At 40.6% G+C, this 22,136-nt stretch overlaps 3 pseudogenes; all 3 read right to left on the bottom strand.

The window, feature by feature from the left end:
- Positions 1–2,367: 2,367 nt before the first annotated feature.
- Positions 2,368–4,668, bottom strand: LOC138045922 (cAMP-dependent protein kinase type II regulatory subunit pseudogene; annotated as a pseudogene).
- Positions 4,669–12,724: 8,056 nt separating this feature from the next.
- On the bottom strand, positions 12,725–14,669 carry LOC138046545 (uncharacterized; annotated as a pseudogene).
- A 1,671-nt stretch (positions 14,670–16,340) lies between these two features.
- On the bottom strand, positions 16,341–17,708 carry LOC138046544 (uncharacterized; annotated as a pseudogene).
- Positions 17,709–22,136: the final 4,428 nt, after the last annotated feature.

Raw genomic sequence — 22,136 nt, 5'->3', positions numbered from 1 at the left:
GAATGGGTCACACCGGGTTTGGTGTTATGGTGTGTTAACCTTGCTTTTGTTTTTAATGCTGTAATTTAAGCCGTACTTGCCCTCCAACTAATCTGACCTCAGAAAAAGTGTAAATGTCCATTCATAGAACTGCCTTTAACACGAAAAAGCTGTTGAAAAAAAATAACTTTCCTACTGATCAACGATTGTACAAGGAAACAGCTTCTGCCGCTGAACCTACTTACTGCATCTTCCCAAAATCATCTCCAACTAATAACCAACCAAAAAAATCAATTGTTGGAAGGAATAGTGTTGCTAACGCCGTACTGAGTTAGCCTCTTTTGGCTCGGCAAGAGAAAAGAATGCGTGACGAGCCAAAAACAGGTCTACTCAGTAGGCTAGTACTGACTAAACCTTAAATTTGTTATTTTCCACGTATAACCAGAGTGACGACTAACGCATCCCACGTTAACGCCTCCACGCATTGGGGCTCGATGTAGGCCAGCACATTTTTCCTTTCAATTCCTCTTTTGGTGAGGTATCTGATTCCATAGACTTACGCTAAATCAAAAGAAGAACGCCTACTTAATCATAACGTTTATTACTTGACTTCTTACTTCTTCACCTGTGCCCGAGATAAATTGTGTTACTTTTTTGAGTTGTACAGCATTATTTTTAAGGGGGATTCTGTTGATCGTAAGTAAAAGTGGCATGGTACCCTCCGCTTGCCAAACGTTTAACATGGCCTCCCCCGGAGAATGTAGTTTTACCTTGGTGACCCATTCACACAAGCACAAATGATTTATGTGTGAAATGACATGCACACTCTTTATTTTGCAATGTTAAAAGGTATGATATGCTGTGATTTCATAAATTACTATTAATCAACAAGAACTGTTATAAAGAGGCCTCTACTTTGCACTTTACAAGCTTCGCTCCCAGGGTTTCTACATAGAATTTTCCTCAGATACTAAAAAGCAAAATGAGTTTCTAATTTCTCGGTGAACACTCTTCCTCGGAGTACCAGGGAAACCATAGCCTGTACGTGTGACTTGTGATTTGTATTGGTACCAATCACTAAGTTTCAAATATTTCAGGAGGACCCTAGCCACGTTTAATACATTTTTGGGGCAGCCCCTAAAATTTCCACTTGACCCCCACCCCACTCCTCCTCTCGTCCATCAAAAATAAACAGTCTCTGACGGAAAGATACTAGCGTCGGCAAATAAAGTAATGTCAGAACGCACTTTGGCTATGTAAATCAATCTTTTCTGAAATGAAAATGTTGCCTAGAGATGTATTTCATGACAAGGAGAAGGGAGCGCTAAATTACAACCGTTAAACTAAATTACAAAATGCAGTTCAAATCCTCCTTCTTGAAGTTCAACAACTGAATTTCTGTACGATAACTGGCTTATTTTAAAATTCCCATGATAAAGGCTGGGTTTATCTGAGATAATGCCATCACTGACTGGCGCATCGCTCCGAAGACGATTGCATGGCAATTTTGCCATTCCAATCTCTCGTGTTATTATTGGTCGAACAAATAAAATAACCGTCGGGATACGATTGCTTTTGAGCGGACAAAAATGAAACGCGTCCATGTTTGTTCGTTTGTTTGTCTGTTTTTCAATAATAATAATAATAACATTATAAAAACATACCTGTTTGATTCCAAGACCTCCCACAACGTAGACAGAATGGCCACAAATCCAAAATTAAATCCATTTGATAAGTGGGTCAAATGCCGTATTTTCAATTATCGATTGGTCTAGCCTCACGCTCAGTTGGTGGATACTACCAAACTGGATACTTAGAAATTAAACAATAAGTTAATAATGTTTCAAAACTTAATAAACAAATCTCCTAGCAAGATAACCTCTATTTGAAAAGTCCCAGTTCATGATACACGTAGCGGACATAATGGTTTTCCTCCTGAAATTCATTAAACCATTCCTTGAATGACTGATTTTCGATATCTTCATTGCAAAAATTGTGTAACAATAAAAATGCTGGTAGTGAATCGTACAAAACCGGGCTTTCGAGCTGGGAATAACTATGTGCAACAAAAATCCTAGAAGGCATCTTCAGGCGGTTTGTATTTCAGCTTGCAGGCTCTAAGGAACGCACCTCTTTCCCACGAAAATTGGCTTTGGCCTCCTACAAGTCAATTTTGAAAAGAATGTCAATGATGACTTATGGTTCTTTTTCCTCTAAAAAGGCTTTTAACCATACACGAGATCAACAGGTCTGATAAAAAGATCTGTCGCGCGAAATACGAGCCATGACAAGCCATTGAGCAGCATTTATTTCAGTTGAAGTTCCACAAGGGGTATCAGATTAGAACAGATTACCAAATTCGTATAAAATTAAAATGTGACAAAGATATAAGGCCCAGAAGAAGTCATTTATTTCACTGTACATCTCACTATTAGATTTTAGTAGCTTACATTACGTTTTTACTAAATGAACCGCAGAACACCATCATTTGAATACAAGCGAGACATAAATATTATTTTGTGGTAACATGAAGACGTCGAATCATGAGATAACAATAGTCATAAAACAAGTCACAATGTTACACGGTCACGGTATGCCCAGTAACAAAAGTGAAAACAATGAAATTTAAATTGAACAAAATTCATATTATAACGAGAGTCTTGTAAGTATAATGCTGCTTTCTTTCAATTTTAAATGCTTCTTCATCTGTGACCGAGAAAATTATCCTTTTACATCATCAGACGACAAAACGGCAAAGGTCATCGTTGTGAGATAACATTTCACAACAAACTAAAACACGAGTACAATCTCTGCTCAATTCGAAATACTGAAAAAAAAAGAGCTAAATTTGTGTTTGTTGTGGATATCGCGATAAACTTTGAAGGAAAGGCAAATGCGTTAGAGTTACAGTTTAAATCATAGAAATTCAATTAAAGAAATAACGAGGACGTGAAGCGAAGTCTTAAAAACATAACGCAGCAAAGACAATGAATAAGAATTAAAATGCAAAGACTCGGCTGTTGCATAAGTAATTAGAAAAGCTCTGGCGACCGGTTTGTTTTCCATGAAATCACCAGTTTCCTTTGAAATTATATTCAATACCAAAATGCTGAACAAAAATAACCAAATTTCTTCCAATTTCGTGGGCACAGGAACAGGTCAAGTTGGCGACGGATATATTTTTTGTAATATATTTTTCAGTTTTTCTCGCCACCGTGCCACAATGAGCAGGTGTTTTAGCAAGCCTGTCAACAAGAATGAGTGTATAAGCTAAGAGTCCAAGCCAAGCTTCATTCTCTGTTTTTCATATTCTCCAATATTTCGCTTCATAATGTCCATGCACGGTCCAAGTAGACGTTCAAAAGCGTCTACGTTAAGACAAGCACACTTTGCTTCCCCTCCAAACGCGAAAATGGAAGCGGACCGAGGTTGATTTAAAACAAGTGCGAGTTCACCAAAATACGCCCCTTTGGTAAGCTGCGAAATTTCCTTGTCGGAAACAGTAACTCGAACTGTCCCTTCCTCAATAAAATACATACAATCCGCGTCGTCTTTCTCACGAATAATACACTCGCCTTCTTCGAAGATTTTCGTTTCTAAAGCGTCGGCTAGGTTCATCCTTTCGTAGGGCTGCAACTCGGCAAGCATAGGCACGTTTTCAAGAAGCGCTTCGTACATTTGTCGTTTCCTCGCTGCGGCTCCAACAACAATCCGTCGAAAGGTGGCTTGGTCGAGGGCCCAGATGCTCCCTTCCGATTTTGCTATGATGGTGGCGTTTCTTGGGCAGTTGTACATCAGAGCCAACTCTCCGAAGCTTCCCGAGTTCTTGAAAGTGTGCACTTTAACTTCTTTGCCGCCATTCTTAATGAAAACATCGAAGACTCCATTATCAATTACATAAAAATTATCTCCGTCTGCTCCTTGGCGGATTATTTCGTCTTCGGGTTTTACCTTCTTTTCAAACATCGCGTTCAGAATTTCTTTCAGCTGGTCACGGTCGCACGATTTGAAGAGTAAAATATTCTCGACCGATTTCTTCAAGCGCTGTAATTGTTCGTCTGTTTTCGGATGAACGACAGGCTTGACTTCAGCATTGTTTTCGTTTGGATTATATGCTTCGGCTGCAACAGCCTTTCTTCGCCCGCGAGCTGGCATTTTTGGAGGCTCTGGTAGTTCATCTTTGTCTTCAACGCTTTCCTTCTTCTCTGGCTTAGACGACGACGCTTCTTTGCTGGCTTTGCTGTCCTTCTTTTTTCTTCCCAACCGCAACATGTTGAAGTAATCAGCGGCGAATTCGACAAGATCGCTAGGATTTTCCTGAATGCACTTGACGACAAATTCCTCGAGTAAGTCAGTAAGCCCCGGGGGAATTGTAAAGTGGACGTTTTTCTCCATTTTCCGGTGTCAATTTACTGCTCGCGTATCCAGTAAGTCCTACCAGTTCACTCATCTCTAGTTTTATCTTGCTCGCATCCAAGCAACGCGCCCAATACCAACGCGCCTGAAAGTTCACATTAAAGCGGAACTTCGTGCCACCAATCAACGAATTCTCCTTTGTTTGCTTGCAACTTTTGTCTAATTTGAAAGAGCTTTACAAAAATGCGCGCGAAACAACTTCGGGTAAATCCCCGTTCTCGAGAAGACTTCGAAAGGAAGTTTTCCTTGCGGTTTAAATTTAACCAGCTGTCACTTCTGTGAGTTATTTCTTAAAAGAAGTGACGTCACGCTTGGAAAACAGAAAGCGGTTTCAAATTTCATTCAATGATTCCCCGAAAAGCGCTTTCACTTCAAACTATTGACGTTTTCTCTTAACAAAAACGTTATCCCATGGTTCCTTTTATTATAAACAAGGTGCCGATGGGTTGAGTTTAGGTGAGTTACTTTTTAGGAGCAATATAGTCGGCAATGGGACTTGCCTACAATGCAAGCATTATGATAATGAGCCATGGATTTCTAATGCTCCAGGTGTCTGGTCTTGAATGAAGAATAAACTTATTTCAGTGACATCATAAAATTTCAATTCTTCAAAACAAAGAACAAGCGTTTTGAAGACCTGTTTAATGACTCAGACGCTAACAACAGCGAACAAAACTAATGAATTTGGGACATGAAAACAATGTTATCTGCCGATCGAAAATATTCAGCTGGCCTTGTAGGTTTTGTTGAAATGCAAGATTTTCGAGACGGAGTAATTCGTGGAAGGGCTGTTTAGTTCTCGGGTAGCAAGTACTTTTTTTTTCCGTGGCCGAAAAACGGAGTTTACAAGAGAAAAAAACACTCTGTAAATCACAACCTGCTTTAACGTCATAATGATTATTTAGTAATTTACATATACATCTCTTTTATGTCGATTTTTCAACCACAAGGTTCATTAAATTATTATCATCAGCATGGGTTTAGTGTGAAGTGAATTGGAAAGTAGTGGATCTTAGACTCGATAAAAAAACTAAGGGATCGAATAGAAAACGAATTGATCAATTGTAAGTCAGCCATACATTGATCGGAAATTTAGGGATTTTCATTGTAGCTTGCGCGTACATAGAGTTACAGTGATAGTATTACCACGCATGTAGTGTGCGTTACCAGGAAAAATCTCGACTTGAAAGCTCAAGCGCGAACGGAATAACCGGGAAATGAACAACAATTGCCCGCAAGCAAGTCTTGGAGCCGAATATGGCGCGCCTTTCCAGTCAATATTCAAACAGCTTTACTATGTAATGCATCTATTCCATTTCTGTGACGTATTTTTATTTTCGTTCTATATTTGTTTTATTTTGCTTTGATCTATTTTACGTCCCTTCCCATTAATTGAAATATAAGTTATATAAGCACATTATTTTTGTTTGTTCTCTTTATTTTATATGCGTTCTATATGTATATTTTTATATTTGTACCTTGTTTGTTTTCGTTCGAACTACCATTTTTAATTTCCATTCTTATTACGTATGCAACGCGTGATCGCATTACCCGTGATTCACGTGCGCCATTTTCCGCCATTTTGGTGTCCGTGCACATGGCGGAGGCAGCCTCGTTCCCAGGGTCTTCTCGGCTTTCAATATGGCGGTGGGTCGGAAGAAGACCGGTCATCACTTCTTCCTCCCTCAAACTGACATTTCCCTTTTTATTCAACTTATACGACGTACAGTCTACTTTAGACTTCAAATCTACTTCAACAAAACAAAGATTTTAAACAAGCTGAGAAGATTCACAATAGGCGAGGCAAAGAGTTGAACCCGAATGGGATGGCTTCACCGTGCAGTTTCCGATATCCACTAGACTAATGAGACAACCTCCCGAAAAAACGAATTTTTTAGAGATATTGAAATAGTAGTACCCAGCAAAACAATTGAAAGTTAACCGTCTTCAACGGGGTTTTTAGACCTAAATACTGTAGATCAGCACGGCATAGCCTAGAAACGCTATTTCTTGTTGAACTAAAGCTGTAATTCTGCCTGTTTTCATGCTTTTTAGAGCAGTAAGATTGTCAATATTAACATGGGATATTGCGTCGCGTAATTGTTACGAAATGTCCAATGTCAGTTTGAGGAATGGAAATTAGGTCAAATTAGTGTTGACCAAGGAGACCCTGGCACACAGCGGATCACGTGATCAAATTTGTTCATCGAGGATGGACAAATATGCAAATTCTTTCAACATGGCGGCAAGGAATAAGGTGAGAGAAATCTGGATGCGACAACTGCCAAGAAACAAAATGTAATACGAAGGGGGAACCCAAAGCTGTAAAATTTGATACAAGAAACCGAAATGCGGATGGATGAATGCACGAGCAACGAGAATGCGGTAGATGACAGAGAAATCTTGCTTTCCTTTTCATTTAATGTTATTTTAAACCAATGAAAGTTTATATACGGCTATTATTTCTCGGGGCTGTGATTTTTAAACAGATTGGAAACAGCCATTGCTCACAGTTTCACCCGTAACATCACAGACATGTGATTACCGTAAAATCCAGGGCCCGGTTGTTCAAAAGCCGATTAACGCTAATCCTAGATTAAAAATTAACCAAGGAGTTTATTTTTCTACTCCCAAATGCTGTTCAACGCTGATATTCGGCAAAAATTTACAATAGAAGAAGTCAATCTTGAAAAACAAAAATAAGGAAAGGAAATTTTCACCAAAAAGTTAAAAACATGAAGCAAAAGTTTACGCTAATCCTGGATTAACATAATCGGCTTTCGAACAACTGAGCCCAGTGAGCTAAGGTTTAATGAAAGCTCTGGTTCTAGCTATTTGGTCACAAAGGTGTCTTCACTGTCTTTAGGGACCGCGGAGGGGGAGGGGCTGGTACGGCCGCGGAGCCACCACTTTTTTGCGCCCCCGCCCCCACTTTTTGCGGTAAAAGGAAAAATAATTAAAATTAAAAAAAAACTTGAAACAAGTTTTTTTCCGTCTATATTCCGCTATATTCTCTGTATTTTCTTTAATTTCAAACGCCAGGCATTTTGTGGGGCTCCTGTGATTTTCGCGGTAGTTGTGCCCTGGAGCCGACTTGCCCCTTGATCAAACGCCATGCCTTGCCCCCCCCCCCCCCCCCCTTCGCTTCGTTCGGCAGCATGTTTTGTACTTCCAGCTCCGGCAGAGTTTTTTATCACTTTTATCAGACGAAATGAAGAAAACTATTCGCTTTTTCAAGGCAAACGAAGGTGAGTAGTTGTTTCGAGTTGATAAAAGTTTCATATTATGTCTTTCTCCTTTCGAATCAATGAAATATTCGATGGCAAGAAGAATTACATTACTTGAACGGTGAACGGCCATAGTTAGAAATTTTTCAGATCACTTCAGCGTAGTATTTTCTATACTAAAATTGTAATCGCGTCTTTTCTTGCATTGAATCTGAACTGTTGGTCGTTTATTAGACTTATCTGGGACTTAGTCAAAGTCTGTAAAGCTCTGCAGAAAAGACCACAACTACTTGCAGTGAAATTGGTGAGTTTGAGTTTGACCAGTAAACCTTTCAATATATTGTTTAAAGTTTCATTTTTTGGAAGTGCGAGTTGTTTCTGACTAATATTCGTTAAGTGTAATTGGATTTTTGGTGATAGGTGATATATTTATTCTATTTATAATATTATACTTATTGTCAGCAATTCTGTAATCTACCATTAGCTACCAAAGGATAATAAACACACTATTTATTTTTATTATTTATTTATTTATTTAAATAAAGCTGAATTTCATTGACTGTATAAAACTATGATATAATAACTATGCGTTCAATTTTGTCAGAGGATTGTTTCACTGAGAGTGAGACCTGCGTTGATTAATCTGTTTCCATTGAGGGTAAGTTTATTTTTTTATTCATCCTTTCGTTATTTTCCATTGGTTTATAGGGTAGGGCCCTTGTGAGAAAACACTTTATGTAATAAAACATCCTCATATATTTCGGTTATTTTATAGATTTTGAGATACATATATGGTGTGTGTTTATTTACTCAGTAAACACGCCCAACAATTGAGGTTCTAAGGCATTTGAAGCACAGTCTAAATTACTGTTTTGTGATTTCATTCAGCGCTACCCGATGAAGTTCTGATCGAGATCTTGGAATACACTTCTGTGGGGGGAGATTATGAGCTCAATGTGCAGAGCTTCTAAAGGATGGATGAGGCTATGCAACACAGATTGTTTGTGGCAGATTGTCGCCATTGATGAGTGGATGATCCAGAAAATTGTTCAACACCCAATGGCAACAATAATGTCCCATGCAGAAGCCTTCACCTATTTTTCCATGTGGAATGTCACCATAAAGTATTCGGCTCTGGCACTTTTACATCACTTAGCCAATTCTTAAAAACTAGTTTATTTAGATCTAAGTTGGCAAGATGTGTTGAGAGATATCACTTTTTTGGGAAAAACTGTGTGTTCCAATTTAGGGTACTTACTCCTTGACAACTGCAAAAATTTGAATGCACATAGTACTGTGTCATTCAGGTAGTAAAGCTGTCGTCTAAACTTATGCTGTCTTTAAATGGCTTAGCCCTTTCGCCAGACAATGTTCAAGTTATTGCTCATTTAGAGCTATCCAGGCTTTTTAGTATAGGTTTAACAGGTGCAGTGTTGTCTGTAGAAACTGCCGAAATATTCTTTCAAAATCATCCAAGTCTACTATTTTTACAGCTTTCAAACCGTACTATTGACAAGCCAGGTTTTAGGAGACTGGGTGCACAATACGATGTTAGCATTTTTTTTATTTAATAAGCTATATATTGTGTATGCAATTATTGTTATCGGATATTTAGGGCATGTTTTGTAGTAGCTGTGATTAAAATAATCATATATAATAGAACAACTACCTTATATGTATTCTTTTATTGGTTTATAATAAAAAATACATCAATTATTATCTTAAAATAAAAAATACACCAATTATTATCTGACAAGTGTAGACGACACTAAGATTTACCTATCGCGTGCGTCTAAAAATATCCACTCTTCTATGCAACAAGTCGCCAAGGATCTCGAAAGTATTGCTGGTTGGTGTTGCGCAAATCATTTGCTTATAAACCCGGATAAAACTAAGCTTGTACTCTTTGGAACACGGCAACTTGTATCAAAGCTACCTGAGGTCACTGTACCCTTTCTTGGACAACAACTATGCCCTGTCTCGTCCGCCAAAGATCTGGCTTAACATTCAATAATCACATTTCATCATTATCGTCATCCTTGCTATTTAGTTTGTGTCAAATAAGCAGGGTCTGCCACTTGTTTTCCAAAGCTGTGTTGTATATAATGATCAACTCTATTGTGTTTAGTAAATTAGTTTACTGTTCTGCTGTATGGTCTGGTACGTACAAACAGAACATGCATAAACTACAACTTATGCAGAACGTTGCTGCCCGTATACTAACTAAGGCAAGGATATACGATCATATTACCCCGGTCTTGAAAGCTCTTGGCTGGCTAACTATAGAGGAGCAACTTCGGTTGCGGGACATGACAATAATGTATAAAATGTGTTAACAACTTAGTGCCAGCATATATTAGCTGTAAAATAGGGAAGCGATCCAATGCGCACGCTTACAATCTCTGCAACAGTGAAGATCTCCTCGATGAGCTCTAAACTTGAGCCCGTGATATGGTTACGTGATACTGGTCACATTGGCATACATGGAGGGGTGGACGTACGTACGTATGTAGGGACGTTCATGACGTCATGGCTATAAAACCAAAATTTCTCACATCGATGGGTTACCAAAATATTTCTTAGCTATGGTGCTCAGTGCGCACGGAGCTCCGCTATCATTGACCATGGATACATGGAAGCACACTTGACTCCATAACTGCCTCAATTGTTGTCAGTATATTAAGCAGGAGGGCCCTCTTCCTCAAGCAATTCAAACAGGAGTTGCCACTTTATGGGTTGTCTGATGTCATTTCCAGATATCCTGAACTTACCCGAAGTCTGTTTGTTATTGGAGCAGCAACAAAAGGTGGATGCCAACTACCTATTTTCCTTGATGGCACCTGAATTTTCTCCACAATGTTCCTCACGTTGACACAATGAAGAGCACATCATGGATTACTTCCAAGACTTGCTTCTTAGTCTTGAGGAATATCACATAACGGGCTACACAGAAGCTATTGCTTCGAATGTCGAAGAAGAGTTAGATGTTCCGGATCAATCTCCTACAGGAGACCATCAAGAGAGTGAAAGCTTCAGCACCCAAGATCTGACACCAGCTGGAGTACTTGGTTGGCTGACGGGGCAGAAACACAGGGAGATTAGGAAAACAGACCTTGGAATAACTGTACAGTTTGACCATGGATGTCTGAAGCGCAACCCTGACCACAAGCTGTGCTTCCCTCATGTGGGGGCCTGTTGAGCAATTTAAAGAAATTTTCCTCTTAGCATTTTGCAAAGGCCAAACATTTGCCATGCACTAACATTTAGTTGAACGTAAGCTTTCAAGTCCTCAGCGTAACAATCAGTGCCTAATTTTTCGTTACAATACCATTACTTGACCAACATACAAGTGTCGAGAACAACCTAGACTGGTCAAGAAAATGAACTGTCTTAATCTTTGAACAAATTATCCCGAGTTGAAACAATACGTTTACATGGAAGTAATAATGAGGAGAATATGCTTAAAGGGTTACTGGAATTATCATGCTATGTCATTTTAGATGAATGATAGATTTGCATGTTTGGTTGACAGGCTTACAGTTCCCACTTCTCACTAATGGTACATTTATCCGGGGCCAAGCAAAGTAATAATTTCATCTGGTCGCACCACAACAATAATGCTTGGTATGTTAATACGCCAGAAAGAAAGCATTTGCATGGTTATTAATGGCAGATCTCGCAGCTCCAACAGTTGAACCAGTGAAGTATGTTTGCCCTATACCAGGGGTCATGGTACACATACAAACAGTTTCAGTGGAGTTCTCGGGTATTGATAATCTCTTCGATTCTGGTATTCTATATGGCATAAGTTTGTTTTATAACAACAACAACAACAACAACAAAATTAGTAAGGGCACATTGAATGACTAATGTTGATGTCAATTGTTAATTACAATGACAAGCAAGGTACCCAAAAAAGTGATCAAGAATAATAACTAACAAATGCCAATTTTTTCAATCAGTTGAGGAAAGGACTCTGTTACGTTTCAGATTAATAATCATGAATAATTTGGATTGATGCTGTCTTAATTCCAGTTTTTTATTCGTTTTTTGTTCCAGTTCTATTTTTCGTGGACGACGCTGTATCAACAGAAACGTGAACAGCTGAGAAATAACTCTAATGTTAAAATAATTATGACTACTTAATAAGCACAAGTAACTTTGATTAATTTTGTTTTACAGGTTTTGTTAAACCACTTTAACTTAGTTTTCCAGTTTAGTCTGTGAAACACTAAATTGGATGTGTTCACATGAATGATTACTGTAAGAACATTGTTATATCCATATTGTGACAACTGATTTGAAAGATCTGTATGACAATAATTATTATCTTACTGAGTGTTTCTAGTTCTCTAATAACAATGATTAAATATAATAACAACAGCAGACAAGCTTTTCAATTCCATTTGCAATGAAGGTATAGGCTATCTAATTATATATAAGTTTGTGCTGCGCCAAAGGGTATGGTTTTGAGCCGTTTTGGTCTCAAAAAACACCCCAGTCATGTGTTCCCATTGTAGGCATACTGCAGAAGAGTATTGTAGAGCTCCGCTGCTTCCCTCCAATCATTAGGTTTTCCAAGACCACAAACATCTGAAACATAATTGAATTATTCTTGATAAATATTATTTGACTCACTTTCAATGAGATGAGAACGGGCATATTGTCTTTCCGCTTCAATTATGGACAACAGGAACTGATCAGCAGCCCCATGAAGTTCTGGAAGGTGTAACAGTGAATCAGGTCTTCCTTTTACAGTTTTACAAAATGTTCCACTCCACTCAAGAGGACTGTATACGTTCTTTATTGAACACTCGAACACGCGTTGTCGCAATCTCGTTCAATACTCAGTCGTACAAAATCTTTTGCTTGTTATTTGATAACGGTCAAAATCGTTCACATGTCAATCAAATTTACACTACACATTGACTACATTCCACAGTCACTAATATACGGTTTCCGACGCTTATTTCCCTTTCATAAACGGTCGTTGCCATTTCTCAGAACGGTCAATGCCATTTTTTAGTTCTGAATTACACTCATTAGGTCTAAGAACTCAAAAGGTTGCGGTTACTGCGAGTTGTTGTGTCTCGCCGGTCATATCAGTTAGGGTTCGGGTTAGGGTTCTGTTTAGGGTGAAGGATGAACCGCTTCGTTAAGTCCTGTTCAGAATTCAGTAGCATGTCCTTCTTCTTCCAGGCAGCATCTAGCACGGCAGCTCGGCGAGGTCTGTCCCACCTTGTTTCCGCATCACCTCCCTTATTCACTCCGGGTGTGTCTTCCAGTGATGCTGTGCGGACTTCTAAGGGAAAGAGCCTTTGTACATGCCTGCTCATGAGGACCTGTTTCCCCTTTGTGATCACTCTCACACTCCCTCCTCTTACCTCTTTGTCCTTTCCTGTAATGAGCCTTTCTACCACTGCTAACTTCCAACTACCTCTCTTTGTGCCTTCATCATAAACTGTAACTAAATCTCCTACCTTAGGCGACTTTCGGTTTGAAGAACCTTGCATCCTGTGACTCTCTCGTAGATCCTTCAAATACTCTCGCTGCCATCTCTTCCAAAAATGTTGCAGCTTCTGGTTCAGATACTTGTATCTCCTTGCATAAGTGCTCTCACTCTTGTCTTCCTCTTCAGTGACTTCTGGCAATGACTGAAGTCTTCTTCCCTAGATCAAGTGTGTGGGAGTTAAAACTTCCCCTTCGGGGTTGTTATACTCATACGTTAGCGGTCTAGAATTCAGAGTGCCTTCCACTTCCACAAGTACCGTCAGCAACTTATCGAAAGTTAACCTGGCATTACCGATTACCTTACAACACCTTTTAACGCTCCCAACCATTCACTCAAAGAATCCACCCCATCATGGGGCCCTCTCCAGGTTGAAACGCCACTCAATTCGTCTGTTCCCCAGTTCCGCTATTAGGGATCTTAAGCACGTGCGTTTTTGAGACGCGGACGGCAACCGGAAGTGAGCTGTTTTTCCTTTTAACTTGTCTTCACACAACCACATTTACATTGGTAAGTATCTTTTCTCCGTTGGAGGTGATTAGTATGAAAATCTGGAAGACAACACTGTCCTGGTACACGAAATGTCCTCTTCCGGTTGCCGTCCGCGTCTCAAAAACGCGCGTGCTTAAGCTCCCTATTATCTCGGGATGACGGTAGAGCGTTTGCAGTTCTTTCTCTGTCCTTTTGAACGTTTTGGCATTGTCTGACACGATCAAAGTTGGTGTTCCCATTCTGGCTGTAAATTTTCTCAAACAACGCAGAAAGGTTGTTGCTGAAAGATCCTCCACTAGGTCCAAATACAAAGCTCTCGTCACACAACACGAAAACAGGGCGATGTATACTTTTCTCATCTGTTTACCTCTAGTCTTCACAAACAATGGCCCTGCGAAATCCACGCCAACCTTAGAAAACAGAGGAGACGGTCTCACTCTAAATTCTGGTAAACTAGAAACCGGTGTCTGCGCAAACGACTTTCCTTCTAATTTCTTGCATACAAAGCACTGACTGAGCACATTCTTCACCACTTGCCTACCTTTTGGTACCCAGAATCTCGAGCGGAATTCCGCCAGTGTGCCTCTCACTCCGCAATGCAAGACTCTCTTGTGGCACTGTTGAATTTGCCGGTATGTTAAGAAATGGTCTTTAGGCAAAATTATCGGCTCTGTCGCGTCATGTGGCAGATCTGAGTACTCCAAACGCCCTTTGCATCGAAGTACACCATTGCAATCCTCCAACAGTCCAAATGTACCCACAAGTTGCTTGTAGTTGTCATCCCGTTTCAACTCTTTCTGTGCCACGTTAATCCAGTCATTTTCCACTTCTGTTAACTCTTGTAATGTGAGGGCTTCTTGTTTTCTTTCTTCTTTCTTGTTCTTCTGAACGTTAAAACAAAACCGATTATCCCAAGCAGTCACTCTCAAAAGCTTTCTTGTACTACTGTACCTGTAAATCTGTACAACTCTGTCTAAACCGAGAGGCGTGTCAAGTTGTACTGCCAAAACTGCGGCTTTACGTTCTTCCTCACTGCTCTCGGTCATGGGTTGAGTCGCTTTTACTGTCGGCCAACTGTCTTCTCTCTCCTTTAACCACATTGGACCATGCCACCACAACTCGCTCCGCTTAAGCTCCAGCACAGACACTCCCCTCGATCCAATGTCCGCTGGGTTTTCTTCACCCGGACAATGACTCCAATCTCACTTTTTATTCAGCTTTAGAATCTCATTCACGCGATGCCGGACGAACTGTTTCCATTCCACACGGTTCATGATCCAATGTAGCGCAGTCATGCTATCCAGCCACAATCTCGACCGCTTCACTCCAGCCTGATGCCGTCTCCAGCATCAGGGCAGACATGAGCTCTAGCCTCGGTATCGACAACTCTTTCAATGGGGCAACTCTCGTCTTCGAAGTCAACATTCTTGTGTATCTTCCAGTACTGGTTATGTATACCAGGTAAATAACCGCACAGTAAGCTTTCTTGCTTGCGTCCGCGAAGCAAATGATCCCAAACACATCGGTGGATCGTGATCGTTTGGCAATCGATGAGACTCTTGATCCAACTTTCAACACCTTGCTTGACTTCACCTTGAAGTGGGTCGTCCCAACCACTCTTTTGAATCCCTCAATAGACCTTTTTACCGATACGGCAGCCATTTTGATTTCTATTGTTTTGAAAGACATTATAGGATGACCAGGGGGCAAATTAAAATGTATTTGCCCCCTGGGCATCCCATAATGGCTATTCGAAACAATAGAAATCAAAATGGCCGCCGTATCGGTAACAGGGTCTATTTTTGCACAAATTCTGGGTCACATTCTTCGTACTTCTTAAGGTGATGTCTAAGTGTGGCGTTAAGCAGAAATGACAATGGGTTAACTCCAAATACAACACGACAAAACCAATACACAGTAATACGAGACAAATCGGGAGATATTCCATCCACAGGAAACGCAAACAATCTCGATCCAGCACATCTACTTCAACATTGAAAAACGCCTTTTCTATGTCCCCGACTAGTACCACTCTGTTCTCCCTGAATCCCAACAATATGTTGAATAGCAAAGGATTCAGCGAGGGCCCAACATCCAAGCAATCATTCAAGGAAGTGCCTACCTTACCTTCCCTCGACGCCGCGCCATACACAACCCACACCTTCCTTTAGGCGCCTTCTCCAGCTCAACTACCCTCTCTATTATCGTAGCCTCTAGTTGATCTTGAATTATCAATGCATACTCCTTTAACTCTTCCAGTTCCTTTTCCAGTCTAGCGACCCGGGTCTTCAGGCAGCGCAAGCTTGTAGTGTAGTTGCTTGGCAGTTCTGGTTGCCCCTCCTTCCATGGCAATCTAACGGAATACCTGTTTCCTGTAAATGACACACTATTTACAAACACCTCGTGCACTTCGTCTTCAGACTCAATGATGCCCAGCGTTTCCATATCCCATAGCTTATGGACGTCACGTTCTAAATTTAAGCGTTCTTCGTGAGCACTCCCAATCAAATTAACTTGCACTGAACGGGCTTCACTCTCATTCCCAGAGCTCTTCATGGGACCTGATAGTACCCACCCCAATTTCGTTTCCACGGCAACAGGCTCGTCTGGTTTGCCCCTGATTGTGCACCCTTTCTGGAAGCTCCACAAGTAATCCGGGCCAATCAATACATCGATCCCTTGCTCACGTCTGAAAACTACAGCCCTTTAAGGTGGGGTTATTCATATTTTGCAATCTCTATGTGACTGTTTTGAATTTTTGAAAATTCAGGCACTACACAGGCTTCTATCTCAATAACTTTCTGACCCCCTAGTGCACTTACCTTCATGTGCACGACATCTCTAAGCTGCATATCTCGGGAGGTTTGTCCAAACGTACTAATCCCGAGCCAAGCTTGACGAATCATTCTGAGCTGCGTGTGCTGAGCCACTCTGGGGGTCACAAAGGAGCGATGACTACCTGCATCAAACAAAACCCTAACCTTCCGCGGTTCTCCCTCCCCACTAACAGCAGTGCATGCTGTTTGTAAGGCTACACGCCCACCCATACCCACATGTAAGTTACTGGGACTAGCGTTAATTGGATTCATAACTGGTGGAACTTTGAATGCATTAGTTACAACCCTAGAAGGGCTGTCACATACAAAAATGTGGTGATTTCGACCACAATTATTACACAACTCAAACGATTTACACTCTCTCACACGATGTCCTTTCCTCAAACACTTAAAACATCTAGCGAATTTGCGTTTGTTTACATCAACTACTTTCCGACAGTGTTCATGGGCGTGTTTGCCCAAGCAAAACGCACAATTATCCATTTCCTGTTTTGTATGCAAGGTAGTGTTCGTCGAGCTTCCTGTCATTCTCCTGTCCCTGTCCCTGCTCCGAAATGCACTCTGTTTTTGGTCCTGAGATCCAGCACTCGCCTTCACCACGTGGTCATGGTCTTCTCTCAGCTCCAGTTCGTTCAAAAATTTCCTCCATGGACCAGCTTAGGAAATTTGTGCCCCGCATGATGGTCAGTCCGAAAGGCAATTTGTGCAGTACAGCCGGTACAACCACGGCCGAGTATGTGTTTTCATTTACGCTGAGAGCCTTTAGTCCTAGGAAATGTGTTTCTATCATACAACTTTCGGGGTGTCCTTGTCGTTAAAAATGTGTGGCAAATTGAGCAGATCATTCACATGCGCTCTCTGAATGGTAGTTTTTTTCCCGTATCGTTTCTTTAAAACCTCCACGGCTGCAGTGTAATTGGCTGAAGTGAGGGGAAACCCAGGGATTGTTGATCTTGCCGGTTCCACAACTAAACTCCGCAGGTATGCGAACTTATCTACCACTGCGAGGCTTTCATTTTTGTTGATGGCGCTTTCGAAGGAATCCCAAAATTCCTGCCACTCTTGTATTCTCCCCCTAAACCTCTTTACTTCCACTTTAGGCAATTTGGCTGTTTTCTTAGGTGACGGCGAACTAGTGGGAAATTGTGATGTTGATGCGTATAACCCGGCGAAAACATTCTGACCTTGAGTTGGTATCTGTTGTTGAATTGGGGCCGGTGGCAACAATTGTTTCAATGCGTCTTCCATTCTGTCCACGATTCAAATCAGTTCGCACAGAATCACTCCCTTCAATCTCCGATTCCATGCGCCCTTCTACTTCGTAATCGTCACAACTCGCCATCGATCAATAATTTCTTTGTCCAGTTTCTTTAGTGATTCAATCTTTTGTTGAATTGTTTGAATGTTATCTTTCAAATAAAACACGTCCACAGAGACAGTTCCATCTGCTAATCGTTCGCCGATATGGTTACAGAGTTTCGTAGCCGCTCCTCTCAAGGATCCTCTAATTTTTATTTTCTTTGCAAGACTAACCTCGATTGCTTTGTTAATATTCTCTGTACCAGCTGTCGACGGCACCGTCCCATCAGTATTCTCCATTGCGTTGCCTTTCTTCGACTTCGTAGCGTTATCTCGACCAAAATCTGGCCAAATTCGGCTCGAGGGACCACTGTTTACAAAATGTTCCACTCCACTCAAGAGGACTGTAAACGTTCTTTAATGAACAATCAAACACGCGTTGTCACAATCTCGTTCAATACTCAGTCGTACAAAATCTTTTGTTTTTTATTTGATACCGGTCAAAATCGTTCGCATGTCAATCAAATTTACTCTACACATTCACTACATTCCACAGTCACTAATATCCGGTTTCCGACAACAGTGTCATGTCGAGAACCATGAATACGGTGTGTGTTGCAGTGTTCTTTTATTTCGTCTAAAATGTTCTGCAATAGGTAGGAAAAGAAAAACCACAGATAGTCCTTTTTTGAAGGTCGGAAGTGAGATCAACTATTCTTTTGTTTACCATGTCTTTGAAAGTTTATCCATCAATTAGAATGAGATTTCCTGAGGAAACCCCACCAGGCTTCTATGCGCTGATTTCAGGGAGATGGTACATATCTGTGGCTATCGGGATCGTCCCTGACGAAAGACTGAATACCCGTCATAATACCATTCTCAGTTCCATGACCAGATCAACTGGGCACCCACCATACTCTTCCACAGCATCAAGGTAATAGGCTGCCACATTGTTTGGCTGGTTATTGGATTGAGTATATAGCCACATGATCTTTCTACTCCAGCCACCAGTGCAGCCATGGTTCGGGAAAGCAAATGGTCTCAGTTTATCGAAGCCATCACAATGCCCCGCATAATTTGAACCAGGGTTGCGATAGGTCCTCCTTCTTAGGCGATGACCCTGTCTTAACTCTGTGCCTTCTGGGTCGATTTCTCTCAGTTGCACAATGATCCGCAGTACTCTCATTCCTCTGAGTTGTAGTGTGTGCCATACTGCCCTATATCCCTGCAAACATCCATGTCCGTTGATAATCTGTTGGATGGATACCTTCACTTCATCAATGTTGTAATCTGGCCGTTGTCTTTTTAGTCCTCATCGTTTTATTCACCTTTTAAAGGTGCTTAGGCTGATTTCAATGTCATGGTTCTTCAGTAAAAACAAACGAATTTCTTCGTACTCAAAACCTCTGAAGAAATAATAACGATTAAGACCTTCTTCGTCGTCTTTTTTGAAGATTCCATCTCCTAAATCGTCTCCCATTGAATCCGCCATTTTGCACTGAATGTCTCTGCCGTTTCGTTTCACTTCCGCCATGGCATTTCACTTCTGCTGTAGCATTTCACTTCCTCCATGTTACAACTCTCGTGGTTGTGCCGTGAGTTGGCGTGATTGTGCCATGAGTTGGCGCGGTTGTGCCATGAGTTGGCGTGGTTGTGCCGTGACTTGGTGTACGTGCCGTGACACTTGTGGGCCACCGTAAGAGGCTCATTTGCAAAGTCTCCCTCGGTAGTTATCATTATTTCTTCATCTTCAAAGAAAAATGAGTCTTACGGCAAAAACTTACTTTCTCACAGCAAAATGAAATCCCTAGCTTTCAGTCTGTCTCTGCCTATGCCTTCCCGCTTTGGAGATCTGGGAATTTTCATCAGAGTAGTATGGCAGATGGTGAAGAGGATTTTGTGTGAGTAATCCATGCATTGTTTAAATTAAGGATTGAATGTAACAGTCGCCAAACCCTAGATTTTAAAATACCCGTCCATTTATGTGCATTTATGTTTAACCTATAGAATAAAGCGTGTATGATAATTTATATTGATATATGCGCTATAGAAACTAATAAATTACTATTATTATTATTATTATTATCATTATTATTATTATTATTATTATTATTATTATTATTATTATTATTATTATTATTATTATTATTATTATTATTGTAACTGGTCAAAATAATTGCCTGAAGAAAATACGACAGGTCCAGGGAAAACTTACTTAATTACACGTCATAAACTCATGTTGACTTGTACTGCATATATTTGTCTCCAAATTAGCTTTTGTACACCTTGCTCTGCAAAGCAAAGCTCTGCTGAAAGTGTGGTTTTTCTGTACAGTGTCATTTACTTGGTAAATCCACAAGCACTATTCAGGGTCAATCTTTCCTTTCGATCACCAGTAATAAGCCAAAAAAAGTTAACGACTACTAAGTCATTTGAATACATGGCTTGTATCAATCAGGCTGCCATTTTCGACCAAAAAAGAAAGTCAAAGTTAACCCTGATGAAAATGTAATAAAAAATATTGGCCTGCCTGATACTGACCTCATATCAGTTTGGGAAAGCGACTACCAATTAAAGTACCCAGGTAAGTAAGTTTTGCCAGAATACTACGGTATTGAAAAATGGGTTGCATTTGACAGGAAGTTTGATGGTGAAGAGGATTACGTAGTTTTGTTCGAAGATGGAAGCCATGCAATTTTCTTGCCTTGTCAGGAGGATGACTTTCATCTTGAAACAATCAAAGGTGAACTTGGGAGAGATTTCAAAAGAGTAACAATGTATTTGTGCACCAGATTTTGAAATGTCTCAGGAGTGCGAGGACACAAAATCAGAGCCGGCACATTCCATGTGTGACTCAGCCTCTATAAGCTCCTTGCCTCATCAATCATCAAAAATCAACAAAGACTGCCACCGCCAAAGTGTGATATTTTCAAGTGGTCAAGAATCCAGTGCCACAAGCCTCAAGTCTCAACAGGAGCAAGCACAAATATTAGATGATGCGAAGTTAGCAGAGGAACTTCAAAAATTGAAAACAGCATGCGTTTTGATGATGTTTCTAACCATTCAACCAGTACTGGTTTCACCAAGCCAAGCCAGGTTGTGAAAGAACTGGGAAATAGAGTGGACCAAGGGCAAAGAATAGGACCCTTGCATTATGGCAAAGACAAGCACAAAAATCACCGACAAGTGTGATACTGGGGCCATGGCACAAGAATTTCTAGCTCAAGTTATTTCTGATATGGGAAAGGAGATTTCCCAGATGGAAGTCCCACCGACTCTACTTACCATGTACAAAAGGGCGATTTTCGCACACGCGGTCAAATTGTGTCAGTATCTTTCGCTCTAGAAGGTCTTCCACCCTGCTTTCTTGAGCAGTGTTCTTATGAATCTATGGTGAACAGAGTTGATATGGTCAACATTCAAGAAGCAGATTTGACAACAAGAAAGCAAAAACTTTTGAAAGATATTAGAGAAGCCTGCAAAAAACACAGTGACCTAATTCTGGAGCATGGCTACACTGAATTGATTAACAAGGAGCATTTGGATGAGATCATACGATTATTTAAAGTGAGCCTAGTTCATCGCCGTCTGTTATACATGAAATAATTCGTTACGGAAATGTCTATATATGGATTGCCAGATTTCAAGAATAACAACCCAACATGTCAGTCACTCTTCGTTAATGGAAGTTTTAAAGAACAACTGGCCCGGATGCCAATTAATTGTTTTCCCTGACGAATCCACAGTACTCACCAGAAGGTTCGTTGCAAAGGCAAATTGAAGAGAACATTATGGATCATTTTCAAGACTGTTGTTTGAACATGCCAATGTTGAGAGTCAATCGGAAGCTGTTGCTTGGAACTATAAAGAGAAAAGCGAAGTGTTTGAAACCCCCAAATTGCCAGTGGCAGGTGTTGGGGGTTGGCTTACAGAACACAGACACAAGCCAATAGATAACCGAGACTTCCCTGTAACTTTCAACTTTAATCATGACTGCTTTATAAAAAACCGAAGCCACAAATTTTGCATTCTGGTTGTAGGTGCCTGTGAAAAGGAAATCTCCTGTCCAGTTGCTCATATGAGCTCCTTCACTGAGTTTAAAGAGCTCTTTATACTTGCATTTTGCAAAGGCTAGTCCTTTGCTAACCCGTAACTTAGTCAGGCATGCCCAGTAGCCTCCTTCGCAGACATTTTTATGCCTCGTAGAGCTATGCTTCCTCTCCAATGAACTTGCAAGGAAGCAAAGAATACATCCCTTTCCATATATATTAAAATTCAGTCCTAAACAAAAGGTATCATCTCGAGGCTCTGGGGAATAACTCATACAAATCCTTACATTTATTCCCCAGAGCCTCGAGATGATGTCTTTTGTTTAGG

Source organism: Montipora capricornis, chromosome 4 (genome assembly GCF_036669925.1).
Source record: "Montipora capricornis isolate CH-2021 chromosome 4, ASM3666992v2, whole genome shotgun sequence".
NCBI lineage: Eukaryota > Metazoa > Cnidaria > Anthozoa > Scleractinia > Acroporidae > Montipora > Montipora capricornis.
The sequence above is the reverse complement of the archived record's forward strand: the minus strand, read 5'-3'. Positions and strand labels throughout refer to the sequence as shown.